Source organism: Gracilinanus agilis, chromosome 3 (assembly GCF_016433145.1).
Source record: "Gracilinanus agilis isolate LMUSP501 chromosome 3, AgileGrace, whole genome shotgun sequence".
NCBI classification, from domain to species: Eukaryota; Metazoa; Chordata; class Mammalia; order Didelphimorphia; family Didelphidae; genus Gracilinanus; species Gracilinanus agilis.
Genome location: NC_058132.1, coordinates 211,997,201 through 212,013,408, shown reverse-complemented (window position 1 = coordinate 212,013,408; position 16,208 = coordinate 211,997,201).

The following is a 16,208-nucleotide window of genomic DNA, read 5'->3' as shown; positions in this document are numbered from 1 at the left end:
AGGGAAAACTAGAGAAGGAAATGGCATACTACTTCAGTATCTTTGTTAAGAAAACTCCACAAGGTGTCAGACAGGGTTGTACATGATTGAACAACAACATCATAGGCAACTAATAATGGGCACATTTTCTTTATTTAAAATAAAGACAGTAAAGAAATAATAAAGGCTTAAAGGTTCTATCATTATCACAATCCCACTTTATCACCCATTCTACACTATTGACCTTCCAATCCCCAAACAAAAACAGTAACAACAAATTCCTTTATACATCACTCAAAAAGACACTGTGTGTGTGTGTGTGTGTGTGTGTGTGTGTGTGTGTGTGTGAGGCTTGCTCTATAATCCCTGGTCAGACATGGCTAATTCCTATATTACAGACTTGCCTATTATGGTGCTATTCCCAACATTTGTTTTCCTTTATATTATTTAAAACACTATAGCCATTTTTCTGCCAATGCCTGCCTTATTCCTGTTTGCTCTCTCCATGGCATTGCAGTCACCACAGTGGAAGGAATTGGAAGTATCAAAACCAGGATTCATCCAGTTCAGGTAAGGTTAAACTGTAGCTTGTGATATTAAGGAAAGATTGCTAGTCTTGAAGTCACAAAAAGTGGGGCCTTCCCACTAATTTGATGTGTAACCTTAGGCAATTCACTTATATCTGAGCCTCAGTTTCTACATCAATAAAATAAGATTAGGTTAGATTGTTTCAAAGATTCCTTTTAGCCCTACTAGTCAATGAGTAGTAAAATAAAAGTTTCCATATTTCTAGTCTTTGTTCAGAAATGTACATTCTCCAGTTAGGAGTGATGAAGTATGGGAATATTTTTTTTAAAACCCTTACCTTCTATCTTAGAATGAATACTATGTATTGGGTCTAAAGCAGAAGAATAGTAAAAGCTGGGCAATGGTGGTAATGGGACTTCTCCAGGATGACATAGCTAGAAAATGTCTGAAGCCAGTTTTGAACCCAAGGCCTCCCAACTGCTTGGCTCTCTATCCACTTAGCCACCTAGCTACCCTATTATTAAAAGATGTCTAAGTCCTTTAAACTGTGTCTTGTAGGCATGTGAATCTTTAGATTTAACCAGTTTCTTTATTGTGTTAGGGAGATTTTAAAAGTATATAAACTTTAAGTGATGGGAAGGAGAGAGTAAACATGAATTTCAAAATGTCAGAAAATGATTATTAAAAATTGTATTGACATATAATCTGGAAAAAATATATAAAATTTTAGAATGTGTATACTTTCCTATTCTATACTTGAAGTAAAAATGAACTTCAACCAGTTTTCTTAAGAGAAAAAATAAATGGATAAACTAGAAATTGTGTAATGTACTCAATTTCTCAAATGGATTTGTCATTTAAGCAATAGGGAATCTCTTTCCATTGGTGTGGATGACCTATCTATTGTGCCCATCCAGTGGGACTTTTGTCTATTTCCCATATAAGTTGCGTAAAAGAGGTCTGGGATCTTTCTTCACTCTTGCAGAGCACACAGACGGACTATTGGTTATCTTTATTGCTTTTCACAGAACCAGCCTATCTTTTTAAATCATATATACATTTGTTGACATCTCTTAGCCCAGTTTTTATAGTTCCCTATTTGTATTGTATTTCAACCTACTCTCACCTACCATGCACTTCTTCAGTGCCCTCTGAAAGATGCACATTTAAAATTCTATTTATATGCAACAATATTCCATGTTCATAGATCCTTATCTCTGCAAAGAAAAGAAAGATATACAATTTCCCAACCTTTCTCTTATCTTCAGACTTGGCTATTATAATCACACAGCAGAAATGGTTTCTTTTATTTTGTTGTCCTCTTACAATATTGCTGTTATTGTGTATATTCATTTTAGATATTTCAGAAAGTCTTCAGAATAGTGTGCAGCTATACAATGAGAGTGGTTGCATAGAATATTGGAGACCTTTGTTTCAGATAGATTGTTGAGGTCCCTAAAAGAAATTTGCAGTTTCCCAAAGATCATTCTCTCTCTCTCTCTCTGTCTCTCTCTCTCTCTCTCTGTCTCTCTCTCTCTCTCTCTCTCTCTCTCTCTCTCTCTCTCTCTCTCTTCTCTTCTTTTTATCTTTGTGGGGAACTACTAATGTGGAAACTTCTGTTATATAAACCAGATTACCAATGCTTTTTATAATTTATAGTCTTGGGGAATTTACCTGGAGCAATTAAAGATTCAATTATTTTCTCACTCTTACACACTTTTTATATTAGAGGTAGGATTTGAAACCAGATTTTCCTGGGCCCAGGACAATACCTTTTATTCAATATCACATATTATTCCTTATATTTGGCCTATTTGGAATAATTTGTGGGAGTCAGAGAGCCAATTTTCAATTTTTTCAATGGGAGCTTCTGAATATTAGCAATAGTTATAAATCAAGGCTTGATTTTTTTTATTTTAATGGGTTTCTAAGCTTAAGAAAGTGTTAAAATTCAGAGTAGGCTTATAAATATGTCATGTGTATATTTTCCCTTCATCCACACCCCACCCAAACTCCTGTCTGGTTGTTAAGCATTTATAAGCTCACCACAACTTATATTACAAAATAGTCAGCCCTTCTGAGAATATTGCTTAATAAAGTGACTGATATATGTGTATATTTATAGCATTTAAAGCTAAAAATACCTTAGAGATTTTTATTACACCAAAATTATTAGAAAATAGAAATAAAAGCTATATGAAAATCATATTACAAACATGTTGAGGCCTAACTGTGCTTAGAGCCTTCTTTCATAGAAAATTCTGGCATTTTAGTAATTAATATTCCTTGAGAGCAGGAAAGGAAAGAGAAAGAACACTGATAGATCCTATCTATTAGCCCCTGGAAATTTGCTCATTCTCCCAGTTTTTTTTCAGATCTGGATCTAGAATAATATTGCTTAAAGTGTATTGCTATGCCCTTTTTAGCAAAATCTCATTCCCAGAAAGAACTGCTTGTGTCTGGGTGACTTTTCTTGAATTACAGTTTGCATTGTCATTTAAAACTATATATTTATGGTTTGTTTTTTTTGATGATTAGGATTGAAAAATCACACTGGTTTAAGGTATAACTTTTTTTTCTTTCAGGAGAGACTTGCCAAGTGCCATGGCACTCAGTGTGGATTCTGTAGCCCAGGAATGGTCATGGCCATATATACTCTACTGAGGAACTGTCCAGATCCATCACCAGAGGTGTTAATGGAAGTTTTAGGTGGTAAGCTTCCTCTTCTATTATAAATCAAATTCTCTTCATATTCCTCCCTGCTATAACTCATTACAAGAGGGAACCATAAAGTGGGAAAGGTCTTTGAGAAACGAAAACAAAGGGAAGGGGTCAGAGAAGATATCTAGCTATAGATTCTGGGTATGTAAGGCACCTGATCAACCTCCAAATCTGAGTGTATTGACTCTCCTGAAATTTTATGAATTGATTTTGATTTTTAAGTCAAGGGTTTTTTTAGAAATTCTATTTGGTCATCTTATATTCACTTATAAGATTAAAAAAGCCTTATATTTAATTCTGAAAAGAGAAAGTTCTTTGACATTCACCACTTTAAAATGATATGTATGGGATATCAGCCTTATAGAAAAACTTGCTACTTCCTTCTGTTCACTTTGGAAGCTAGCATTAAATTATATTCCTTTCTTTTTCTCTCTTGTCCAAGCATCTCATTCTTATCCTAAGGTAAAAACTAAGGAATTTAGATGGACACAGAAACCATTCTACATGGTTTTATTGACATTTATTTTTAAAATTCATTTTTAAAAAAACTTTAAGTTAAAAATTCTCTCCTTGCCTCCAACCTGAACAGGCTATATATCTGTCTGTCTGTCTGTCTGTCTATCTATCTATCTATCTATCTATCTATCTATCTATCTATCTATCTNTGTCTGTCTGTCTATCTATCTATCTATCTATCTATCTATCTATCTATCTATCTATCTATCTATTTATCTATCTATCTATCTAATCTCTCTCACTTTCTCTCTTTTTCTCTCTTCATCTATCTATCTATCTCATGCAAAGTTATGAAAAATATTTCCATATTAGCCAAGGAGGTAAAAAGTATATTCAAATATGCACTCAAAACTAATAAGTTCTCTTTCTGGAGGTGGAAGGAATTTTTCACCACCAGTCCTTTGGAATTGTTCTAGATCATTGTCTCAATCAGAGCAGTGAAGTCTTTCAAAAGTGATCATCATTATAATACTGCTGTTTTGTGTATAATGGTCACCTGAGTCTTCTCACTTTACTTTGCATCAGTCCATTCATACAAGTCTTCCCAGGTAAATTTCTGAATCCATCCTGCTCATCATTTCTTATAGCACAACAGTATTCTGTCATAATCAAATACTTCATCTTGTAAAGACATTCCCCAATTGATGGGCACCCCTTTAGTCTCCAGTTCTTTAAAACTACAAAAATACTGCTTAAATATTTTTGTACATCTAGTCCTTTCTCTCTTTCTTTGATCTCTTTAGGATACAGATCGAATAGTGATATTGTTGGATCAAAGGTTTTCTAGTTTTCTAGTTTTTATCAGGTTTATAGCACTTTGAGAAAGGTTCCAAATTTTTCTCCAGGATCAGTTCACAGTTTTGCTAAAATTGAATTAGAGCCTATGTTTTCCCACCTTCCCTCCAGCATTTGTCATTTTCCTTTTCTGTCATATTAGCCAATCTGATAACTGTGAGGTTGTATCCTGAAAAAATAAATATAAGGGGGGTTTGGTAATAAAGTATAAATGAATATAAATATGTATTACTAGGGTATCTAACTGGGGTAACAAATTGGGTTCTTAAATGTTGGTGATGAGTCAAATCACCAGACCTGGATAAGAATGTTCAAGGAGAAGTTATTAGATAAAATAATATTGTTAGGTAAGGAAGGGAGTGGGATTAACTATCTTAACCAAAACTTGGATTCCCTCCCCCAAGGTCCAACAAGATGCCTCTATACTGAACACACTAAAAATCCCTCAGCTGCCTAACTGAAATGTAACCAGAGTTCCTATGTAGATATTAAATAAAGGAAAACTGGAAGGTGAACAGGTCCAGTGGAACAGATTAGAGTATCATGTCTGTGTCTTCAAACAGGGGTCTTTCAGAAATCCAGTTGTTAACAGCCAGTAAAATCCAATTTGGAGAGAGAGTAAAGATTTTGACACCAGTGTTCACCACTGTGTGTCTCACCTATAACTCAACCAAACTCCAGGCAGGGATTCTTGATAGTTGTTGATTTCACCAAGCCAGGATACACAGATAAGATCCAGATATCTTCATCCAAGGGAAAATCAAGGGAATAACTGACACTTAGTCAGCCACTCTTCCAAAGTTCTGGAATATTTTTTCTCTGCCTGTCAATCACCTTCACTTTGATAATTTCCTATAACAAACCTCAGAGGTGTTTTAATTTTAATACAAGCAGTAAATGATAAACCCTTACATGTGGTAGAAATAATATGTGCTCTATAATACATAGAAAGGAAAGATAACTTAAAACGGCCTAATCTGGGATAACTTCAAAGAAGAGATAGACTTTAATTTGTGACATGGATAATGAGTAGTATTTCAATAAGTTGAGAGAAAAGGCATGCCATTTTAGGAAAGGATAAAGTTTGGAGTAAAAGTATAATGGCAGAAACATCTGTAGCTGTATGTAAAGTTACTATATGTATATTGTCTATATATCTCTATTGCTATCTTATCGCCAATCTCTCTATCTGTATTTGTAGCTCTCTACTTTTCTAGCTATATAATCAATTTTAATAACTAATGTAAACTAATTTCTCTCTCTCTCTCTCTCTCTCTCTCTCTCTCTCTCTCTCTCTCTCTNCTCTTTCTCTCTCTCTCTCTCTCTCTCTCTCTCTCTCTCTCTCTCTCTCTCTCTCTCAAGGAACTAGTGTGACTAAAGAAGTTAAAAGTAAAAGAGTAGTGAAAAAATGTTGCAGGTCTCTGTTGGGTCTAGAGTAAGGAAAGCTTTTGGAGCTTTTGTGGAGAGGTTTTATTTAGATCTATGCTTTTATCAAAATGAGGAAATCTGTTGTGGAAATTCCTTCCAGTAATGTAGACTAGCATCTCATCTATACATTCTGATACTAGATAGTTGCTTGAAGTAATGAGAAAATGTTCCTTACCATGGTCACATAAGTCATATGTAACAGAGACAAGATGTGAATTCAGATCTTGGTTCCAAGGATGACATTCTACATCCTAGGACTGTGATGACAAACCTGTTAGAGAATGAGTGCCCAAGTGGCACCTTTACACATGCATGTGAGTTGACCTCTTCCCCCTTATAAGGGAGGGAGGAATCATTTCCAATGGGCTGCTGGGCAGAGGAGAGAATGAAATAAAAAAATGTCCTCAGATTTGGCAGAGAGAGGGAGGAGAGTAGTCCCCTCTGGCATGTGTGCCATAGGTTCACCAACATGACTCTGGGAGATTTTCAATCTGATTTTTATAGAATGAATGAAAAAATATATTATTCATATAAGTACAAAGAACAAAACAATCCCTACTCACAATAAGCTTGCATTCTAAAGTGGAAGACAACAAATACACATGAAAATATATACAAAATAAATATAAAATTAATAAATAGGAATATATACAAAATAGTTGAATACAAGGTGGATTGGAAGGGAGAGGACCAGAAATTGGTAGCAAGGGGGAAGGGAGAGTCAGAAAAGCTTCATGTGGAAGATGGTACCCAAACTACACTTAAAGGTAGTAAAGGAAGTACTAGGCATTGAGTCAGGAGTGCAAAAGCAGAGACAAGAGATGGAATGTATTGTGTGAGGAACAAAGGGAACCTCAGTTTGGCTTCATCACAGAACGCAGGAGGGAAAACATGTTTAATGAGTCTGGAAACATAATTGTGGCCAGATTCTGACAAACTTTAAAAGTGAAACAGAGGAATTTATTTTGGATCATAGAGTGAATAGAAAGCCAGTGGCATTGGCAGAGTAGGAGAGTTACATGGTCAGAATAACCTTTAGGTAGATCACTATGACAGGAGGATTTGAATGGACTAAAGTGGCAGACAGATTTGAGCAGGAAGACCAATTAGGAGGCTCTTGTAATAATATAGGTAAGAGATATTATGTCCTTGAATAGACAGTAACTGTGAATAAAGAGAGGTAATCACATGTGAGACATGTAAGGATAAAAATGTCAAAATCCTTCAATTTTCTGGATGAGAAATTCAGGTTGTAATGTCAAAATTATGAAATTGACATCCTGGAAGGGATGGACCTTTGAGAGAAATAGGGTAGTTTGGAAAAGGGGAAGGTTTAGGGGAATAGATTCCTAGTTTTAGATATATTTCAGATATCCCTAATATATTCAATTTGAAACATCTAGTTGGTGATAAAGGACTGAAACTGTGGGGAGATTCTGTGACTAGATAAAGCAAATGAACAAACATATATGTGTATGTGTTTATATACAGACCAACATGCTTATAATATCTATATATTACATAGAAAATATGTGTATATATACATACATAATCTATATGTGTATATGTACATACACCTATTTCTCTATTTCTCTATATCTATCTGTAATTCATCTCAGGGGATCTGATGAGATTACCAAGAAAGGGAGTATAAAGAGAGATGATAAGAAGGCTCAGGCTACAGTTTTGGGAAACATTCATAGGTAGAGTGTGTTGTAGATGTTGAGAGATGTGTTTGTAATTAATGAGTATACCCAGAATCAGAAGTTCATCATGAGGGATGGTTCTTGGAAACAGGCCATTGTATTGATTTTAGGAAAAGTAAAGAGGGATTTTGTTAACATTATTCATTCCACTAATAATATGTGAGATAAGATGGCATATTTCCATCATTCTTTAAAATGTCAATAAAATGTCAATAGACAGTTTATTTAAAAATATATTATATATCTTATGTTTTTATATCACTGTCATTTCCCAATGTTCCTCTCCTTGCTTCTCCTAGAGAGACATCCTTTAGAGCAGTGATTCCCAAAGTGAGCGCTAACACCTCCTGATGGGTGCTGCAGTGATCCAGGGAAGTGGTAACGCCCAGTGCTGCATTTATCTTATCTATTAATTGCTATTAAAATTAAAAAAATAATTTCCAGGGGGCTAAGTAATATTTTTTCTGGAAACGGGGCGGTAGGCCAAAAAAGTTTGGGAACCACTGCTTTAGAGCAAAGAATGACAAAGAGGGGAAAAAACCCTAGCATAACTAACCAATACATCAACAAATTCTGATTTTACATGTAGATTTCTATACCTATACATACTTCCTTCTTAATCAGGTAATCTGTGCCGATGTACTGGATACCGACCAATTCTAGAAAGTGGGAAGACTTTTTGTGAGGTGAGTAAAATAAAGAATATTATGATAATAGAATAAATAGGAGCCAGTTGAAATAAATTTTTGTATTAAATGATGCATAGGAATTCAGAGTACATCATATCTGAATTTGAACATGATAACATTGTCACTTTAGATTTTTGTTCAAGAAGAGCAACAGTGAAAATAATGTTTTAGGAAAATGGTTCTTGGACTCCAAGCATAAGCTAGGGCATATTGGGGAAACTGGACACAAAGTGGGAGTCTATTAGAAAAATTAAGGCTATAGGAAAAATTAAGTACTGAATCCTAGACTAAAATGTTGGCAATAAGGATGAAATATGTTGTTAAAATTTAAGAGATATTTCAGAAGGCAAATTACTATGATTTGGTTACTACATGAATATGTCTAGTGAACGATAAAAAGGAGTAAAAATGAACTCAATGATTTGATCCAGGAAATTAGTATAAGGGGAAATTGTTACCAAAGAATGACTAAAGAATTTGGGAATAGACTACTAGCTCAAAAAGTTGTATGGAAGAAGAGGAGGAAGATATGTTGAGTTTACAAGAAGTAAGTTTTACAAGTAGAGTGATATATCTTTGTAACTTGTTCTAAAAGATATAACTTGAATCAGATGCCAATTAGAGCATACATTTTTCTAAAGGAAATAAATTCATCCACATATTTTCAGTAGATTAATTGAGTCAAGTAAAGTTTTAAAAATACTATATGTACTTAACTTTTAAAACTCAAACTGTGTTCAAAAGTTCAAAATCAAGAGTACTTTTCAGTTCCTTTGCAGATTTGTATGGGGATAGGAGGTATTTGGGGAATCTCCTCCTAAGGACTTCCAGGTCTTGGGCCATGAAAGCCTTGTATGTTTTCATATGGATAATCCCCCCTCAGGTTTAAAATGAGTCGGGCCTATAATGGAGTACAAAGATACGGTAATTGGCCCTACTGTCTCTGTCTCTGTCATTTTCCTGTTGTCCTTAGCTTGCATGGGGTCTGATGTAGCTGTGGGGTTTGGAGGACTTGTAGCAGTTGGGTTATGTGTCTTTTCTATAACCTCAAGCTGCATTATTGTGTGGGAGTCTAAGGTCTGGCCCACTCTTATCTTTCTATTTATTTCAATTAGCTGCTTGATTTGCTCTTTCATCACTTGCAGCAATTCTTCATTGGTGTTCTTTCTTGTCTCCCAGAGTAAGTCAAATGCCTTTTTGAGTGTCCACAGTCCATGTATTGATGTTATCACCATTGCTATCATTGTGGGCAGGTATGATATAAACTCTGCCATAGTTAGAGCCAGGTATTTTTAAGAATCATATATGATCAGCATTTTTAAGCAATATTCAGGTGTAACCTGAAACCTGAGATGACAGATGCCTTGTGTTGCCAACCAAACAAGTAGGGATAAACTACCAATTGTAAAGGTGACGCTTGCTAAAGCCATTGTTCCTAACACCTTTAGGCTTTCGTTCCCTTTTGACTTTGCTAAAAACTGTTGTATAATAGGGGGCAGATTGGTGATAAGAAAGGGCTGTTAAGCTTCACTTGGACCTGACAGGCTTGTTGGCTGAGTCTACCAAGCTGGGTCTGAATCCACAGACAATAGATGGATCTGAGCTAGTGAGTGAGGTGTTTGCTTAGGTGGTTACTATAAATATTAAAAATGATAAAGGCTGGTATAAATATATATATTAATAATTTAATTAAAGCCATGCTGATAGATAAGGTTATTAGACCACGTGCTTGTAAGCATTCAAAACTGCCGCCTCCATTACTGTCTCGAGTCTGCTAGCCAAGAGCCTACTGGCAAAAAGACCACTCCCTCCTAACCCAGGAGATTATAAACCCTCTCTGCATCGATGTAGGCCTCCCCATGCCCAAAGACCCGGAAATGGACCAGTTGGACCATGTTGGATCACGGGAAATGTAGTTTTGATACATTTCCCCTGTCCATAGAAATATATACACTTTTAGATGGCATTCCCCAAATTTCACTTTTACATTACCCAATGTACTAGTAACCTCAGGACTTAGGAAATTCAGCTTAGTCAAGACTCTGCCTTACAACAGTGCCCAAGCCGAGAGTCTAATGGGAGTTTTATATGTGTTTAACAACTCCTCTATCCCCTGGCTTGGGGTTGGATTCAATGGTAAAGGGTTGGTTTGGGCTGGTATAGATGTGCCCAATGGACTAATGCTCTTGCCTAATTAGCTATAGATGAATCACAAATTAGGAAAGGAATCAGTCTTCTTTGGATTGAATTGCAACAGGATTTATTTGCTTATCTAAAGGGTTAGGAACAAGGAAGTAAGGATAGAGTTTTGGGGATGCTAAGCTAAATCTAAATGAAAAAAGGTGATCTAAATCACATGGATGAGGAGCTTGATAATAGTCTGAAGCTTTCTTCTCCCTCTCTCAGTCCCTGGCTTGACCCAGCCCATGGTGTAAGCCAAAGGATAAGGAAGGATAGTGATGTTTTTGTTGTCTGTGATGTTGTCTCTCTCAGTTCTATTACTAACAGGTAAAATGGTTTCCTATAGCACTCAAGTATGGATGCTGGATTGCAGATCCAGGGCCTACCCTCCCTCCACTCCACTGTCATCCTAAGATTCTCAAAAATGAGACCAAGTGTGCTGTTATCCCAGGGTATTTATAGGGGTGGTTCCAACTGTCTTCTGGCCCTGTCTCATGCCACCTGGGCATATTCCAAAGCCTTTAACCGACATTCCCATCACTCAAGATGTTCTCCATCTTGTTCCAGAAGTTCCTTATTACATTTTCCATTATTAATAGTACAAAATTCTTAGAAATTTAAAGGTTTTGTCATCCCTTTACACATGAAATTATTGCCACTAAGAGCTTCTGTTTTATTATCATAGTCATAAGATCTATGTACCTTTAAATCTATAGAAAATAATGGAAATGACTAGTTCTTTTCAATTTAGGTACCCTCATTTATCTTCTGACATGAGCCTCCTTACTGAGAAGTGAGCTTTCTAATACAGAGACCAGTCTTATTTTCTTTAAGAAGGGCATATGGTGAAAGACTCTTATACATGAAAAGAAAACAGTTTTTATTAAGCACCTATTCTGTGCTGGGCACAGTGCTGTGTGTTGAGGATACAAAGAAAAAAAAGATGGTAGAATGTAAGCTCCCTGAGGTCTTGGACTATCATAATATTCCTGCTGTCTTCATTTACATACTGCTTGACTCCCAATATGTACTTAATAAATGCTCATTGAATGAATGACAAATTGAATTGATTTTCTCTATAATTAAGGTTTTAAGATTTATTTAACAACCTGCACTGTGTAAGGAATTCTGTTAGGATGAGAAGAAAAATAAAACAGATCCTTCCCACAAAGAGCTTAAAATCTTGTAGGACCAAAAAACCCTTCACCAAATACTTTCTATATAATCAAATTATCAAAATAATTGTTATATTTTCACCATGTGAACAAAGGATCGACTATAATAAAGGATGTCACCTTGTGTTTTTGTGGAGATGCTGCTGAAATCATGAGCTTGTGAGGAAAGTAATTTCTTGAAAAACTACTAATTATATAGCTTCTTCTAGATTTTTGAAAATATTCACATTTTTATTGGCACTCCAGGCCAAGCTCCATTTCCCTCAAGAACATTTCCTGGGCTAACTGCACTGTACTCACACAAGTTCATTGTTTCCCCTTATTACTTAGAAATTCTCTTGCATGCTACCATCTGGATTTTTTTTTTGTTTCCTCGTAATAGTTTCTAGTTGTTTTATCTAGGTGAGCCATCTAGTTCCTTTTCCCATTTCCCACTATAAGTTACTTGAGGGCAGAAATCTTGTCTTCTACTTCTTCTTCTGTAGTCCCTAAATATATAGTAGACTCAGTAAATCTCTGTATTATTAACATAAATTTATTTCTGAAGGATATAATTTCCATAGGAACCAACTGTTTGTCAACTTCAAGGAACAGGAAAGTGTTGCATGGATCAGGAGGAAAACCAGGACTCTCTGAATAAGAAGGAAGAGGTAAGTCATGAATTTCACTTCAAATTTACAGTAAAGTTAATTTGATGAGCAGAATAGAAGGGTAATGAACCATGTAAATCCAGATGAATTCCATTTTCTTTCCTTCATTGAGTAATATATGTAGTAAACAAAGACAAGGTATAGCATAGCTTTTCAAATAACTCTTCAAAGGAACCAGTCCACCTTTGACCATACTCTTGGGGTATAGGGGGAAGGATGGGACTAGTGGTGAGGATGAAGTGGTGTACAAAGTAATAATCATGATTTCCATCCTCTTGTAATTGAATCCCTTTGTCCTCTGAAAAATTTATTTAATGGAATTTGATTTGGTTTGTTTTTGAGATGTGTACGGAGCTATATGACAAAAGTGAATTCCAGCCCTATGATCCATCCCAGGAGCCTATATTCCCACCTGAACTAATAGTAAGATATTTTCTCTTTTTTTTCCTATGCTGGTTTATGACCGTATCAAAAGATTATTCCATTAATTAATTAATTATTAATTATTGCTTCTTTATCATGCTAATGACTATTTAAAAGTGTTAATTATTTAACATCAGAATAACAATCTAGCACCATATTTCCTTATGTTCTACAGGGGAATTAAAAATGTTTAGGTAAGGTCTACTTTAAAGAAGTGATATGACATTGAAAAAAGGACAGTGATAAATTCTGGTTCTACTACTTTGCTAATCCATAGAACATTAGGAAAATCCCTTAACTTCTGTAAACCTCCGTCACATGAGAATTGTGCAGCTTCCTTCTGCTTCTATCTGTAGTGTTGGTCTCAGAGTGGTAGAAGAGGGGATCAAGAATGCAAAGAATTGGGGGCAGCTGGGTGGCTCAGTGGATTGAGAGCCACGTCTAGAGACAGGAGGTCCTAGGTTCAAATCTGGCCTCTGACACTTCCCAGCTGTGTGACCCTGGGCAAGTCACTTGATCCCTATTACCTACCGTTACCACTCTTCTGCCTTGGAGTAAATACACAATATTGACTCCAAGATGGAAAGAAAGGGTTGGTAGTCTAAAGATGAAATCCTTTTCCAGTCACCAAAGAGTGAATATCCTATTAGAGGAAATAATTCATAGCTAATGTACAAGGCAATATCATCTCCTGGTCCCTCAGGTTCATCTAGGAGTTACCTTGAAATCCTCACTCTCTCATTTCCTATATCCAACCTGTTGCCAAGGTCTGTAAATTTCACCTTAGCACCATCTCTCAAGTAAGCTTCCTTCTCTTCTCTGACACTGGTACCACTCAAGTACAGATGCTTATTGCTTTATATTGCAATAGCCCCATAGTGGGTTTTCCTGCCTCTCGCCTTTCACCATTGTAATCCATTCTTCATTTAGTCACTAAAATGACTTTCCTCAAGTGCAAATTTGATCATGTCATCTCTGTGTTCATTCAATCCCAGTGACTCTCTTCTGTCCAGAACCAAATACAAATGCTCTATTTCTCATTCAAAGAGACTCATAACCTACCCCCATCCTGCCTTCCAGTCTTTTCATACCCAAAATATACTTTTTGAACCAGTGATACCTGACTTCTGCCTATTCCACAGACAAGGCACTCCAGCTCTGACTATTTTCTTGGCTGTCCTCCATGTCTTAAATGGTCTCCCTCTTCCTTTCTGACTTCTGATCTCCCTGACTTTCCATAAGTTTCAACTAAAATAATTTTTTCTATAGGAAACCTTCTTTAACATCTCTTAATTCCAGTGTTTTCCCTGTTTTAAGTATTTCTTATTTTTCTTGTACATGTTGCTTTTCTATATATCTGTGTGCATGTTTTCTTTCCCATTAGATTGCAAACTCCTTGAGGAGAGTATCTTGCCTCTTTTCATATCCCTGGCACTTATTATAATGACTGCCATGTAGTAGGTACTTAATAAGTTTGTTGATTGATTGTCAATAATAGAACATTCTAAAATGTTTAATTAAAAAAGAAACCTTACCTTCCATGTTGGAATCTATATTCTATATTGGTTCTAAGGCAGGAGAGTGGTAAGGCTAGGAAATGGGGGTCAAGTGACTTGCCTAGGGTCACACAGCTAGAAAGTATCTGAGGCCAAATTTGAACCCAGGATCTCATGTTACTTAACTCAGTCCACAAAGTCACCTCACTGCCCCCCCCAAAATGTTTAATTTTTTAATTAAAATTTTACTTCCTTTCCACCCACTCCTGTTTAAAAAAAAGGAAAAGAAAAGCAAATTATTTTAAACAAATATACAAAATTGAGCAAAATGAATTTTCTCACTGTCTGTGTTTAAAAATATTAATCAGTTTTTTTTGGTTCAGTTATTCTTGGTTGTAATCCTAGCTCCTTTGCCTTCTGATATGTAATATTGCAAATCCTCTGCTTCTTTAATATTTGAAGCAGTTAAATTTTGAATGTTCCAGACTATGGTTCCATGGTATTTGCATAGTTTCTTTTTTTGACTGAAGTATTTTCTTTGTCATTTGAATTCTGGAATTTGGTTATGGTATTCCTGGGAATTTCACTTGGGGCTCGCTTTCAGGAGGTGATAGTTGGATTCTTTTTATTTCTATTTTATTATCTGCTTCTATGATCTCTATTGTAATATGGGAATATTGCAGATGTAATACAGTGGATTATGGTAATAGGGTAATATGGAGATGTAATAAGGGACTGAGGCACTGGGGTGATATGGGACCAAAGGCAGGAGGTAATCAACGGTATAGGCTAGAGGTAGTAGGGAAATTAAGGCAGAGGTATGGTTGGAATAGAGGATAAGGCACTGTGGATAGGGGTTTGTGAATCCCTAAGGCAGTAAAGTGGATAAGGAAGGTACAATGGTGAAGGTTGGTAAATTGAGGTGGTAGGAGAAATAAGGGAATGACTGAGTTTAGGGAATATAAACACAGAGGTATAAAGGGTTGCAAGGAAGAGGATGAGTTAATATAAGGCAGGCAACAGCAGCAGGGAAACACAGACTGGTTACTCAGGTTTGAGACAATACACTGAAGAGAAACAGACTGAGCCCTTCAAGTAGAAAGGGCACTTTTTTTTTAGACATTTATTAATATTCGTTTTAAATCTGTTTACATACTTTATGCCCCTACTTTCCCCTTCAACCCCCTTCTATCCCCCCACCCATGGCCAATGCGCATTTCCACTGGTTGTAACAAGTGTCCTTGTTCAGGGTCTATTTCCCATTCATGTCCGCCTCAGTCCATGAATTCAAGCAATTGTTTATCTTATATGTTTCCTCTCCTGCAGTCCTTCCTCTGAATGTGGGTAGCATCTTTACCATAAGTCCCTCAGAGCTGTCTTGTGTCATTGCAGTGCTGCTGGTACAGGAGCCCATTACATTTGATTTTACCATAGTATATCAGTCTCTGTGTACAATGTTCTTCTGGTTCTGCTCCTTTCGCTCTACATCACTTCCTGGAGGTCTCTCCAATTTGCATGGAACTCCTCCAGTTTATTATTCCTTTTAGCACAATAGTATTACATCACCTGCATACACCACAATTTGTTCAGCCATTCCCCAATTGAAGGACATCCCCTCATTTTCCAGTTTTTTTGCCACCACAAAAAGCGCAGCTATAAATATTTTCATACAAGTCTGTTTATCTATGATCTGTTTGTGGAACAAACCCAGCAATGGTATGGCTGGATCGAAGGGCAGGCAGTCTTTTATAGCCCTTTGGGCATAGTTCCAATTTGCCAGCCAGAATGGCCGGATCATTTCACAACTCCACCAGCAATGCATCAATGTCCCGATTTTGCCACATCCCCTCCAACATTCATTACTCTCCCCTTCTTTCATTTTAGCCAATCTGCTAGGTGTGAGGTGATACCTCAGAGTTGT